Below are 15,495 nucleotides of genomic sequence, written 5' to 3' on the forward strand. Positions count from 1 at the left end.
AATTAAATAATTGAAATAGAGATTTGGGACCAAACCCTCAGAAATTAAAACCTTTCACGTCTAGGGCGAAGGCAACTTCGAATATGGCTAGATGTATCAAGATCTTGTGAATGCGGAATTTTGTATTAAAGAGCAAAGTTTAGAAAGAATGCTAAAAGATCAATGTTATCGAAAATTAATGAATGAATGATGAAGATGAATGAAGAGGATTGAAGATTAGTAATTCATAAAGTAATTGTTGATGATTGATGATTGTAGATGATGAATGAAAACGGAGTTTATTAAAACTTAAGAATAAAAAGAATTGGTGAATGATAGATGTAGATGATGATTGAAAACGAAGTTTTTGATACGATATTTATAGAGAAAAACATCCAAAAAAGATAATTTATCAAAACAGAGTCTGAAGATCGAAAAACTAACTTGGCGCCAGCCCTGGCTCATTGGCGCCTGGACCAGTGGCTAGCGCCAGGCGCCAATGGCTGGCGTCTGGCGCCAATCCTGATTCCAGGCGCCAAGGCCCGGGGTTGGACGCAAAACCGGCTTTTAACGCGTTTTCGAAAATCTGATAATTTTACCGTACTTGAAGATAAAATAATATAATTTCAGTCGAAAATGCTATTTGATCTAATTAAAACTCTGAAGAATCCTAATTGAATTAAGAATGATAAAACCTTCTAGAATGTTCTAGAAGACCAAAACCATTCCTAATTACATTAGGAATGATAAATCATATTAGGCCCTCCCCTAGATCATTGGGCCGTACTTAAAGCTCAAATCGGGCCCAGTTTAGTAAATTGGCCATAACTTCCTCAATATTCATCGGAATTGGGCTTATAATATATCGTTGGAAAGGTCTTTGCAAGCCCCATCCAACTACACCACTATTGGACCCATATCATGGACCAACCAAACTGGATTGGCTGTTTTCTTAAAATAAAGTTTTCAAAAAAACAGAGAGAAGAGAAAAGAAATAAAAAACTTTCCGCAACACTAGACCTTTCCACACTTTCGTTTCATTCGATTATTATTCGACGCGAAAGGTACTCATCACCGGGTTTGGTTTTGGGGAGACACAAATGGGTGTCTACAGGTGTAGACACCCATTTGTGTCTCCCCAAAACCAAACCCGGTGATGAGTACCTTTCATGTCGAATCATAATCGAATGAAGTGAAAGTGTGGAAAGTCTAGTGTTGCAGTTAGTTTTTAATTCTTTTCTTTCTCTCTGTTTTTGAAAACTTATTTTAAGAAAGTGGCCAAATTACTGAATTGGGCCCGGTTTGATTTTTATATGCGGCCCAATGATCTAGAGGAGGGCCTATTATTGATTTATCATTCCTAATGCGATTAGGATTGATTATAGTCTTCTAGAAGGTTCTTTTGAATCCTAATTTAATTAGCATTGATAAATTGAATTTTAAGAGTTTTAATTAGAATAAAAGAAGTGTTTTTAATGAAATTACAGTTTTACCCTCTCGTACGCTTAAATTTTTATCAAAATATAAAAACGCGTGGAAAGATTGATTGCAGCGTCGTACGACACGTCTGTCACTTGGCGACAGACCTGGCGTCTGGTGACAGGCGCGTGTTTGGTGACAGCGTCGTGTTTTATTCTTTTCGAAACTCTGATTCGTTTTTTTTAGATCCGGCTGATTTTCTCTATAAATAGCCTCCTAAAACAACCATTTTTAATCATCAATTCTTCTCATCTAATTCTCACCAACTCTCATCAAGAAATTCTTGATTACTCTTTCTCTCTTTTCTAAACTACCTTTTCTCAAATACAAAATTCCGCATTCACAAGATCTAAACAAACCTAACATAATTCGAAGTTGCCTTCGCTTTATGAGGGTTTGGTCCCTAATCTCCATTTCAATTATTTAATTTAATTCTTTGATTTTATATTTTCCTTGAAGTTACTAACATGTGTATTTTGTTATTAGGAAGAGGTACAAGGCATCCAAGTAAGTGCTTTAATTGTTTTATTAATATTATGATATAGAAGTTATGCTTAGATTGTTATTTTGATTCCTAGTATCATGTTTAGGGTAACAACTAAAAATTCCTAATATCAAGTATGATTAAAAGAATGCTTCCTATCTTCTTTCCTAATATCATGTTAGTATCATGTTAGGGCTAAAGCCTTGATTTTTATTGTTTAGTGACATGCTAGGGTTTGTTATTAATCTTGTTAGTATCATGCCTCGGATCTTATTATTAATATTATGCTTTAACATTATTATGATTATGTTAATTATTGCTATGAATACTATTATTATTATTATGTTGCTTGATTATATTATTTATTGTTGTTGCTTGATCACGCCTTTTATGCATGTTTAAAGGGAATTGGTACTTGTAATCACGCTTAATAAGATATATAATTAATAATCTTGTTTAGGGTTAATTTGATTATAATTCAAGTGATCGCCAATAATAGTTTTATTTGTGCATTAATATTCAACCAACATAGATAAACATGTTTAGGGTAAACCTAATGATTGCATGTTAGTCAGAAAGCGTACATGAATACGAGAAGAATAAAGTAGAGGCATATTATTAGGGCAGGTTCAATCTCTTTTAGGTTGGATTTGTACCTTCATCCCCCGAACTTTCAGTCATGGTTCCAGACCAATTGGAGTTAACGATCTCCTAGATCGTTAAGGGGTGTAACCTTCACCCTGTGAACGGTTTACAAGTTCCTAAAACTTGTTGGCGACTCTTTTGCTCTAGCTTCCTTCCCTTTGGACGCCACCGTACTTTAGTGTATGATCACAGTGGGGTTCAAGTTTGGGGAAATGCTTTAAATATTCCCTTGAAATTTATTTCGGCAATGATTTAGAATGAGTGGATGAGACTCGAAACGTTCTAAGTATATCGTGTGCGTAATTTTGATTAACCTTATTATCATATGCATAGAAAAGATCTCATTGGAAAGACCATCCTTAATGAGTTAAAAACATATGATTTTTAAATGTAGGAAACTTGAGGAATATCTTTCACAACTAGGATCGAAATAATGCTGCGAAAAACTGAAAAATTTTATCGAACACAGAAAGCTACTGAGGCATGTAGGAACTGGCGTTTAGAAAACAGAGCCTGTCGTCGATGATGTGGCTCTGTCGCCAGGCGACAGAGCTATATTGCGGCGACGGACTCTGTTGGTTGGCGTTGCGTTCTTCCACTACCGAGCCAGAAATATAAGTTCTAATTTTCACCAGTTCTAGCGTTGTTTGCTCGATTCTACTTCCTGATTGAGTTTTTCTCACTTTTCTGAAACCCATATGTGTTCTACATATGGACATAACCCTCTGGGAATTCATGCTCCATCTACCTGATTGAACGCTCTGTGCAACAAAGGGTACATCCGAGAATGTTGAGTTCACCAAACCATGGAAGCGAGTTTTTAACTCGCGGGGTCCCATCCACTCACGCCAACCCTTCAAAAGGTAAGGCTTCCGCGCGGTGCATCCGAACTCATAACCATGGATCCTCTTTGACTGAACCATATCCCGAACTTTAGAGAACTAGAGCCATGGTTAGGTTGTAAACTCATTGCATCATATTATGCCTACTTGACTAATTGTGCATTATTTGTTGTGCATGTTCTATGTGTTTTTTCCTAACCGTTTGTTTGACTCATGTTTAAGTCTAAATAAACTGATTAATGACTAAAAGGACTTTGCATAATTAATTAATTATTTGAATAATTAAAGTCTAATAATTTAACCTGAATTGACTTAGTACGACTTTAGGCATGTCCCGTAGAGTAAAAATACTGAAAGCAGTCCCAGATTAATGCTCCAATAATGGCACCACGATTTGGGCTGCAGCGCCACACGCTGCTGTGCAACGCCGAGCGACACCTCTGTCGTCTGGCGTTGCACTGCAGAGTGCAGCGACAGTCCTGTTGCTTTGGCGACAGTTCAGCATTTTACTAGAGTTATCACCACGAGTCTAATTAAACAGTTTGCTAATTAGTTCGATTATTTTGTCATTAACAATACCTTTGTTAAGTCCTTAATCGAGTCTAGTCACATAGTCTAGCAGCATGGTCTTACATGAGAATCTTAACATGTCACATACACTCACTAGTGTTAGACCACACTTTATATAGTCACCATGACCATGTCTTAGGTCCATGCATGAGTCGGTTTATTCCGTCATTTAAGTTGGGGGTACATTCTATTCCTAATTCTTTCATATCTCTCCATCTACATCATCTTTCCATTCTCTACGGGTTTTCCCTATATCACAATATTCATTCATCCAACCTCCTTCCATCTATTGCGTGTTGAATAGAGTTTGAGTCAAATAATTAACAATGAATATCCCTAATTTCCCTTTCCACATTACTTGGTCAAGGAGAGAAGGGCGATTAATCAAGGACAACACCTTCATTCAAGTTTAACCTTTTGATAAACCAGTGAGTCAGAAACGGAAAGCTAAGAAGATAATGGCAAGTCAAGAAGAAGTCAATGAGCTTAAGAAGCAAATGGCAGACATGACTGAGGTGTTGAAGACTTTAACACTCTAAATCAATGACCCTGTGAAACAACAACAAATGGAGCTCATGCAAGAAAGCTTGAGCAAAATATCCAATGGCTATAAGTTCCAGGGCATTAGTTCACAAGGGGTCTCGGTGGACAAGGAGCTTCTTCCGCAGAAGTTCAATGCCACTGACATCCCTAAGTTCAAGGCAACAGATAATCCTTATTTCCACTTAAGAGCCTTTGAAACTATAATTAAAATTAAAGGGATTGATAGGAAAGTATTTCATTCTCTATTTTCCTTATCTCTTGAAACCGTTTGTCAACAATGGTTCTTTTCTCTTGATAAAGAGAAAACTTCTACTTGGGATGCTATTGTAAACGCTTTCATTGATAGATATAAATGTAATATTCAAGTCAAAACTAATTATAGACAACTTGAGATGCTAAGACAAAAATAGAATGAAGGCTTTACTTCTTTCTTTAATAAGTGGAGGGAAACTTCCGCTAAGATGATCGAGGTGCCCTCCGAAAAAGAATATGTGAGGATGTTTATCAAGAATCTCCAAGAGAAGTATTCGAAGCATTTAAAATATCAACATAATTTGAATACTTTCAAGGCCGTCTATGATATCGGTATTGGGATCGAAGATGACCTCGCAAAGAAAAAAGCTACTAACAATAGTAACCACGGTGGCTGGAAAAGAAAGAAGAACGACAATCCTTCTTCTTCCGAAAACGCCCACTTTAGTAACAATGTTAGTACCTTTGACCATAACGGTGTCTTAGCTATGGATAATCAAGGATATAAAAAGAAACCCAGGAGAGAGTTCACACCCATTGGAATGACCTATGATGTTGCTTTTGATCGTCTCTACGATCGAGGATTAATCAAACCTATTGGCCCTACCGAGGATCCAACGCCAGAAAAGCGATCTTCAAGATGGGATCCCAATTCCTATTGCAAGTACCATCAAGGAAATGGTCATACCACTGATGAATGCTACATGTTTCATAATCTCATTCAAGATCTCATAGAAGCAAACAAGATCCCATTACCTCTAGCTAGCAAGATGACTGGGTGACGATGAAGCAAACGACACAAGACAAGAGGCGAGCATCAAAAACAAGATTTCACGACCTCTTTTCTATTTATTTTTCATTCTTCATTTCCCCAATAAAGTTTAGCATAGGCACCTTTCTTTTCCCTTAGATTTATTTTGTAAGTTTTTTCTTTTTCCCTTTAATAAAAATGAGCATTTATTTTCTTGCATATGATCAGTGCATTTCCCTTAAAAAAAAAAAAAAAAAAAAAAAAAAAAAAAAAAAAAAAACCCGAATTAAGCACAAGGTATACCAGTGATTTTAGGCACCCTTTGTAGCCATATCATATCATCTTTTACCCTTCAAATATACATCCTTTTTTGATAAACCACTTTGCGCCTCGTCTAACGATAGACCTTTCTTTCTTCAACCCACATCTACCTAACCTGGGTATGGGATGGTGTGCAACTTATGCAAATTCTAAATATGAAAGCTTAAGTGGTTTTACATAGAGCTCAAAAATTCAAAAGATCAAAATAAATAAAATAGAAAAAACAATAAAAGTGTACAAAAGGGCAAGTGTTCCAATGTCTTTGACATGAACATGTCTTTGATATGAACACGTCTCAGATTGCGTTTCTTATCGGGTGCTCTGTATCATGCCTGAGAAACATGAATGTCAAGTGAGTGATAGACCGCATGATCGCGATTGCCTACACTTATAAAAATAAAATAAATGCTAAAGCAAAAGAAAAAAGAGCTCAAAAGTGAGAAACCTCAAGCATAAAACTATAAAGATTCAAAAGCAAGGTTGCACACCTTGGGGGCTTATCGAGTATCTTGAGCCTTTATCCCCTTCTTCTTAAAACCTTTAGCCTAACCACGTTACAACCCTTAAAAAGACCTTTTTGAGGTATACACACTTGTGCGAGGTTCGGCTAGAGCTACGTTCGACCTGATTCCTAACGGATATGTAGGCAACCTCACATCGAGGTGCGACCGTAATAAAAATTCATTCATTCATATCTACTTTAATAAATGATCATATCAAGGGATCTCATATGCTCATCCTTTTTCACTTAGAGCTAGACTTAGGGGCTTGATCCTTACATTATTAGCCTACCAAGCCTAAGAGTCACCACTATTTGACTCTCTTCAAAATATTTTCCATACACTTAGCCTTTGCGACCTAACTTTAGTGTCACTTTCACACACATCACAGATACATGACCAAATATACTTCCTTTAGGAACCTTTGTCATGAAATCTTAACATAACGCTGAAGCATGCCTTGTCATATCAACATCAATCATCATTGCATCACAAAGTATGAAGTACTTAGCCTCCGCGCCTAAGTCACCTAATTACTTTTCATTATCGAGTCAACTAGGATAGTCTAAGATGTTACAATCCTTGTAATGTGAGAGACAACGTTAACGGATTAAGCTCATTCAACATACACCTTCAAAAACTTCACTTCTTTCTTTTTCGCGTGTTTCTTATTCGGGAGAAAGTCGGTACCCTCCACAAAAATGACGGAAGAAAGTCAGTACCCTCCACAAAAATGACGGAAAATTTTTTCTTTTTTTCATTTTCGAGTCGCATAATCACATTACAATGCACACACGAGTCATGTATACATTGAGTCATGTCGTGTTATCATATCGAGTTAACACTCCGCACACACAAGTCACATGAAGTGAGTCGTCATACCTTGAGTCATGTCAAGTCAATGAGTCAAGTAACACTAAGTCTTAGGTTAACCCTAAAGAAAGATGAGCAAAGTCCTATAGTAAAAAATATAAATGCACAGCAAGCGAGGACATTCTCTGATTTTTTTTGAAAAACGGCAAATATGATACATGTAATTCTTCCAAGATGAGAGGAGTTTGAGCAAAATTACATAGAGATGAAGAGATTTAGTTTACAAAAGATTTGAGCATATTTAGTTGAAAGGAAACGACCAAGTTCAAAGTTCGAAGTGAAACCGATCAACGAACAGCAGCAGGAAAGGCAAAATAAGGATGACCCGAATCCAGCGCCAGACGACAAGGCTGTCGCCTGGCGACAGAAGAAAACTATGGAGCCAGAGTCTTCCAACAGGCACCAGTATGGTGACACGATGCGTGGCCCCCATATTAGATTATGCGGACCTCTTACAACAATTTCGGGGTTCCTTGGTACGCCAGTTAGCCCCTATAAGCAAATTGACATGATTAATAGTCGGCTCGATTACAATCGCAGTAAGTGATTGACCTGACGATGATCGTCTCACTTAGCTTAAGCGCCTAAGCATTGGCTCATTACAAGCACCAAGGCATCGGTTCAAAAGCAAGCACTTATACGACAATTTTTCCAAGATTGGATTGTCATCCCCAACTGACAATATTTCCAAATATGGATTGTCGCGCATCTTCTTCAACGACAATTTTTCCGAGATTGGATTGTCATCTCTGGCAAAGTTTCCAAGCGTGGATTTTCGTGCTCCTTCTCTATTTGGCAAATTTTTCCAAGTTCGGATTGTCATCTCTGGCAAGTTTTCTGAGATTGGATTGTCATACACATAGTTCCCGATGGCAAAATTTCCTAAAAGATTGTCGTAGGTCTCCACTCATCATAAATTTCGGCAAAGGTTCCTCAACGTGGATTGTCATTCATTTCAGTAAGTGGCAAATTTTCCCGAAGTGGATTGCCGAGCGGCTCTTTTTCGCAAATATTCCACGATGCGGATTATCAATAGTGGCAATATTTTCCTAAAAGGATTGTCGCATAGCATTGACAAATTTCCAAAGTGGATTGCTTTCAAGAGTTATATTCCAAGATGTGGATTGTCGTTCGTAGCAAAGTTCTTATGATAGATTTTTACGAAGCATTGGCAACTTTTCCCAAATTTGGATTTTGGCAAATTTTTCGAGATACAGATTGTCGCTTCATCGTATCAACATTTCCTAGGATGGTTGTTACGTGGCATTGACAAATTTCCCTAAATCGGATTGTCATACATCATACAAGAGTTGAGTTGGCAACTATTCCCAAAGAAAAGAGGATTGTCATCACCCAAAGCATCAACAGCAAAATTCAAGCAGCATCAAGGATCGACAAGCATTGATCTTCGGTAATTTTCTTCGGAATATTATCGCAACAACTGAAGGTCGTTTCAGGCGAAGCAATCTTCGATAATATTAATTGGAGGCAGTTACAGCGCGTAGCAGTCTTTAGGCGGTATCCCCTAGCTTGAGGAAGATCGTCAAACAATATAAGCTCTTTGCTCAGAGACGCGTGGGCATATCATTCAGAGCTCTTTGTTCAAAGACGCGTGGACATATCAACATTAAAATAGCAAGATGGCGTTACCTAGCTTGTGGAAGGTTTTCACAACGACAAATGCAGCAACAACTCAGACGTGTGCTCGACGGTACAAGATACGCGTTTCTTAACTCTCTTATCTGTTTTAACTAATGCTAGTTTGCAGGTATCGACGTTACAAGAATGATTTAGGATCACAGAACGTTCTGAATCATTCTCCGTCCCTATCAATACTTTGACTTTTGTCTTCGAAACTGATAAATCACATTTATATAGGAATTGTAGGCACGTTTATGCTAAGTTTATAGTTGCTTTTTAGGTCTTTTTGTCGCTTTTTAGGTTGTAAATGCATAAGTTGTTTGTTTTGTAATCTATTACGCTCCGTTTATGTTTTTCTTAATGTTCCAGGTGATTTCAGTGATCATTTAGACGCTTTCAAAGTGTTTGGAGTTGATTCGGATGATAATTAGATGAAAGCCGATGAATTGAGTTTATTAATTGAAGATCCCATGTTCATGGATGTTTATTTCGAGATTTATATGCATGAGGAATTAATATAGCATCCACAAGGGTCGTTATGCACTTTTCGGAATTGAATTTGAGTTAGAAACGAAGAAAAACGATGGTTTGCAAAGGGTCAATATAGACCTTTTCTCACTCTTTTGATCATAACTTGATTTCTACATATTTGATTGAAGTGATTCAAATTGCGTTGGAAACTAGACTTGAAGAGATTTCCAACGATAGGTCACACGCCCCTATAAGCTTCCTAAAACGTGACATATAGCTCCTGAAAGAAGACCCTGCTAACCAGCGGACAACCAGCGCCCGCAGCTCGACGAGCAACATATGGAGGAGCTACTGGTCAGCCTGCTTGGTACCCAGCGCCCGCTGGTTCAAGCGTGTGCAGCAGCAACATGCCTCGTCTTTGGGCTTCACCTTCACGTCTTCACAAGTCTTCATCGACTACGATTCTTTCAATCAATCAACCATTGGATCACTTTTATTAATTTATTTTTCTTATCTTTTATCTTTATTTTAATTATCTTTAGATTAGTTTTAGGATATTATAAATACTTAAGGGATATTATTTTTCCCTTATGCCTTTTTATACCTTTTATTTTACGTTCGTTTTAGTTTTCTCCTTAGCCCTAGTTTTTCATGTCCATGGATTCCTCCATGGATTTGTTCTTTAATTTCTTACTTTAATTTATAGAGGTAATTTTATTTCTTTATTTTTATTATGCTTTCTTCATTAGATTTAGTTTTTATTATTTATTTCATGATAAAGTAGTTTATTTCTAGGGTTTGGGAATCCATGTTTATACAATGAATCTTGATTGATGTTTTTAATATTTTGATTATTAATTTCTCTAATTGATAGTGTTTTATTGTTAATCTTACAACCTGATCAATTGTTTGATTAATTCATGTTAATAAGAGTTTGAATCAAAAGATCTTACTTTTAGATGCTTCCCTACAATTAGCAATTCTGATTATGTTAGCGATCGTACTGCATATGTTGAATTGAGAGCGTTAAGACCCGATTGTAGGCTTAGCAATTGCTCTAGATAATTGATTGATTGAATTGTTATTGATATTTGATAGATTTAGAGCTATAAACATGGTGAACCATAACCCTAGGTCTTTTTATTAATTGTTTTATTTCTATTTTAATTTAGACTATTTTTCTATCCCAATTTCGTGACATAGTTTAGTTTCTCCATACTTTAGAAGTTAGATTGAATAACCGTCTCTCTGTGGTTTCGACCCTACTTACCCTACTACATTGTTAATTGGTTTTGTTAGGAATTTATTTTTGACAGGTGAACGACAACCTATCAGAAACTTGCGTTTCTCCAAACTCAGTCAAAGTGAGGGCTTCTGTAGACACCCATTTGTGTCTCCCCAAAACCAAACCTGGTGATGAATACCTTTCACGTCAAATCATAATCGAATGAAGTGAAAATGTGGAAAGTCTAGTGTTGCGGTTAGTTTTTAATTATTTTCTTTCTCTCTGTTTTTTAAAACTTATTTTAAGAAAATGGCCAAATTATTGAATTGGGCCCAGTTGGACTTTTAAATACGACCCAATGATCTAGAGGAGGGCCTATTATTTATTTATCATTCCTAATGCGATTAGGATTGATTATAGTCTTCTAGAATCTTCTAGAAGGTTCTTTTGAATCCTAATTTAATTAGCATTGATAAATTGACTTTTAAGAGTTTTAATTAGAATAAAAGAAGTGTTTTTAAGGAAATTACGGTTTTATACTCTCGTACGCTTAAATTTTATCAAAATATAAAAACGCGTGGAAAGATTGATTGCAGCGTCGTACGACACGTCTGTCGCTTGGCGACAGACCTGGCGTCTGGCGACAGGCGCGTGTTTGGTGACAACGTCGTGTTTTATTCTTTTCAAAACTCTGATTCGTTTTTTATCATATCCGACTGATTTTCTCTATAAATAGCCTCCTAAAACCTTTGTTTTTAATCATCAATTATTCTCATCTAATTCTCACCAACTCTCATCAAGAAATTCTTGATTACTCTCTCTCTCTTTTCTAAACTACCTTTTCTCAAATACAAAATTCCGCATTCACAAGATCTAGACACACCTAGCATAATTCGAAGTTGCCTTCGCTTTATGAGGGTTTGGTCCCTAATCTCTATTTCAATTATGTAATTTAATTCTTTGATTTTATATTTTCCTTGAAGTTATTAACGTGTGTATTTTGTTATTAGAAAGAGGTACGAGACATCCAAGTAAGTGCTTTAATTGTTTTATTGATATTATGATATAGAAATCACGCTTAGATTATTATTTTGATTCCTAGTATCATGTTAGAATGTTTTATTACTTCCTAGTATCATGTTTAGGGTAACAACTAAAAATTCCTAATATCAAGTATGATTAAAAGAATGTTTCCCATCTTCTTTCCTAATATCATGTTAGTATCATGTTAGGGCTAAAGCCTTGATTTTTATTGTTTAGTGACATGCTAGGGTTTGTTATTAATCTTGTTAGTATCATACATAGGATCTTGTTATTAATATTATACTTTAACATTATTATGATTGTGTTAATTATTGCTATGAATATTATTATTATTATGTTACTTGATTATATTATTTATTGTTATTACTTGATCACGCATTTTATGCATGTTTAAATGGAATTGGTACTGTTGTAATATAAGAAGTATTTTCAAGGCTATATTCTAAAATAAGAAGATTGAAAAGATGATCTTGAGACAATGAAAGAGTACGGTGTGTCGTGATGCAAATCACTGACTTGAAAACGAAATTCCGGCGCAACCGAGGTGCACTATTGTATTCGCCGACACATTCCCTAAGGTTAACACACCACATCCACACAAATGCACTTTTGGGTGGAAGGTTGGAGCCAAGTAACTTATGCCCAATATAGAGTATGTGTTTAAGCAAGCTTGTGTTTGATAAGTATTTCTTATATATATCAAAATCAGAAAACATCCTCCAGTTTATAGAGATGAATGAAGAAGATGAAAGATCACGGAGGAATCTTCTATGAACAAAGAAGAGAAAATCAGAAATATTATGGTGATTAAGAACACCATAATCAACCTCTTAAATGGGGGGTTACAAGAAATCAAACAAGAAGATGTATCCAAGGGAATCGTTGGAGTCCAACGGACAAACACGCGCCCGATCGGGCGGGGCTCGCCCGGTCAAGCGCCAGGTCGGGCGCCCGATCGGGAGAAGCTTGCCCGGTCGGGCGAAGGAACTCCAGAATTTTACGACTCTTCTCGTGCCCGATCAGGCGGTCTCGCTCGGTCGGGCGCCCGATCGGGCGCTCATATCTGACCCTTTGAATTTCCTTTCTTTATTTCCAAGAAGTACTTGTAATCACACTTAATAAGATAATTAATAATCTTGTTTAGGGTTAATTTGATTATAATTCAAGTGATCGCCAATAATAGTTTTATTTGTGCATTAATATTCAACCAACATAAATAAACATGTTTAAGGTAAACCTAATGATTGCATGTTAGTCAGAAAGCGCACATGAATACGAGAAGAATAAAGTAGAGGCCTATTATTAGGGTAGGTTCAATCTCTTTTAGGTTGGATTTGTACCTTCATCCCCGAACTTTCAGTCATGGTTCCAGACCTATTGGAGTTAACGATCTTCTGGATCGTTAAGGGGTGTAACCTTCACCCTGTGAACGGTTTACAAGTTCCTAAAACTTGTTGGCGACTCTTTTGCTCTAGCTTCCTTCCCTTTGGACGCCACCGTACTTTAGTGTATGATCACAGTGGGGTTCAAGTTTGGGGTAATGCTTGAAATATTCCCTACAACACCTGTTTTGCTCTTTTAAAAATTTTAAATAGAAATATCTAAGAATTACCGCCACCGTGAAAACGGTTAGGGTAACTATCAAAGACACACAGCGGAAGACTAATTTCAAAACCATTCAAATCAAGTTAACTTAAAAAGTCAATCAACGAAAGTAAAGTCAAACCAAAGTCAAACGATATAAAATAAAATCAACCTACAACTTGGAACCACTATAGGCCCTTATTAAAAACCAAACCGAACTCAAAACCTTTTTGTTGGCCACGTATAATAATAACGTCATAAATAAATAAAGTAATAACACATCATACACTTATAGAAAATAGCATGATTTTCTCTTCACTCATACCCGTTCATGAATATGCTTCATCACCTGAAAAGCCTATATCTACTTATTTCCACTACTCTTCATTAAAAATGGGTCATCATAGGCTCAAGATAAAGACAAAGACAACAAACACATAAAACACATAATCAGCAAAGCTGAGTACATAAGCGTAATTAACACACTAACATGCATTTACCTATTAACGCACAACTTACCTTGTTGCATATGTTTTTCAATCATAAAACATCCAACAAAACTTCTCAACTAGACAACTACATAATTTATTTAGCTTTGATTACGTATCGAACGGGTTTCCCCCTAACCTCCCCCAAATAAATTGAGGTTACTGACACGGGAGCTAACCGTGCCAGCATCAATAACCACACATAGGTGGCGGAATTCCTACGCACAATAATAATATAAGGAATGTGCAACTTCCTGTACTCCAGTAGAAGTTATGGTTAAATATAAAACCCCATAACTCCCCACATATGTTCATACTCAAGGTATATACATTCCAAGAGTTTTGGTGCGTAATCTCTTTCACTTTACGTTATTTACAAATTATTAAACTTGGTGATGACTCTCAAACCATAATCATTCAATCAACAATAACTATTCAATCAACCAAATATAACAATTTAATTCTTGAATAATTATCGACCACAAAATATTTAATGTTTAATCCTTTTTAATTCTATCTCGGTGCCAATGACACCTTAAACGCATAAATTGCCACAAATCCTATCCCTCGGTGTTAAAAACACCTCAAGTGCACTAAGGCACCAACATACAATTTATTCCTCGTGTACATAGACACTTATATAGCTCTTTCCTTATGCTTATAGCATCAATAAAAATTATATGAACCATAATAAAATTCCTTTTCAATATTCCAAACCAAATTAAACATTTAGTTTAATTAAACACGCTCTCTAACATGCCGAAAATAAATATGTGGTTCATAAATAATATTCCAAACCATTATTTTCCATTCAATAATCCATTACAAATAAATCATGCTTCATAATCCAATCACCAATGACATCCAAACCATAATTTCCAATCCAACCTAGCATGATACTACTTTAATCAATCAAACATATTCAGCATGCTACTATATCAATATAATTATGCTAAGTACGCGAACGTACCTCAAATAAGCCTTTAAAGTAGCCGATTACGCTACAACAATTCCCGAATCAAGTCTCCTACATAAAGGGACAATAATACTATATTAATTACTCTTGTATACACAATTTTCAGCAACTTAAATTCACTTTAGACTACTTAAAATAATCTGAAAATTATTTTTAAACCCTTAATTAAACTCTTTGTTAATGGGTAATTAAACCTTCCATTAAAATCACAATTCCACTACTTTAAATAAAATTCCAACAACATTATTTGATTAAAACTCCCCTAAAAACTTTATTGAAGCATACTTTTATGCCCAATTAATCAATAAAATCATTAGGTATACAACAGCCCCAAATTAATTTGTATAAGAACCCTAAAAATCAAGTATTTAATAAATTAGAAACCCTTACTTTAATCATATCAAAATCTAAAAATATTAATCATAATAATAATAATTAGAAATTATATCTTTAAATCGATTAAAACATGATTTGATACTAAATTAATCATTTTGAAACCAATAAAATTAAAACTAAAATAATAAATAAAAATAGGAAAAGGAAGAGAGGAATCAAGCCAAAGGGGTGGTGGCTGGCGGCTGGCGGCCTGCTGTTGGCCGGAGGTTGCAGCGGCGCCGACGGACAGCTGCGGTGGAGGAGCGGCAGCAGTGAGGTGGCAGCGGCGGTGCCAAGTGGCGGCTCCTGTGTGAAACAAAGAAGAAAAGGAAAAGAAAGGGGAAAAAGGAAAAAGAACGGAAAAAGAGAAAAAGAAAAGGTGAATGTTGTTTACCTTGACCACTTGACCTTTTGGGTGGACAAATTTTGGGGATTGAGTGAGTATTTATAGT

The sequence above is a fragment of the Chenopodium quinoa genome, unplaced genomic scaffold (genome assembly GCF_001683475.1).
Source record: "Chenopodium quinoa cultivar QQ74 unplaced genomic scaffold, ASM168347v1, whole genome shotgun sequence".
Lineage (NCBI taxonomy): Eukaryota > Viridiplantae > Streptophyta > Magnoliopsida > Caryophyllales > Amaranthaceae > Chenopodium > Chenopodium quinoa.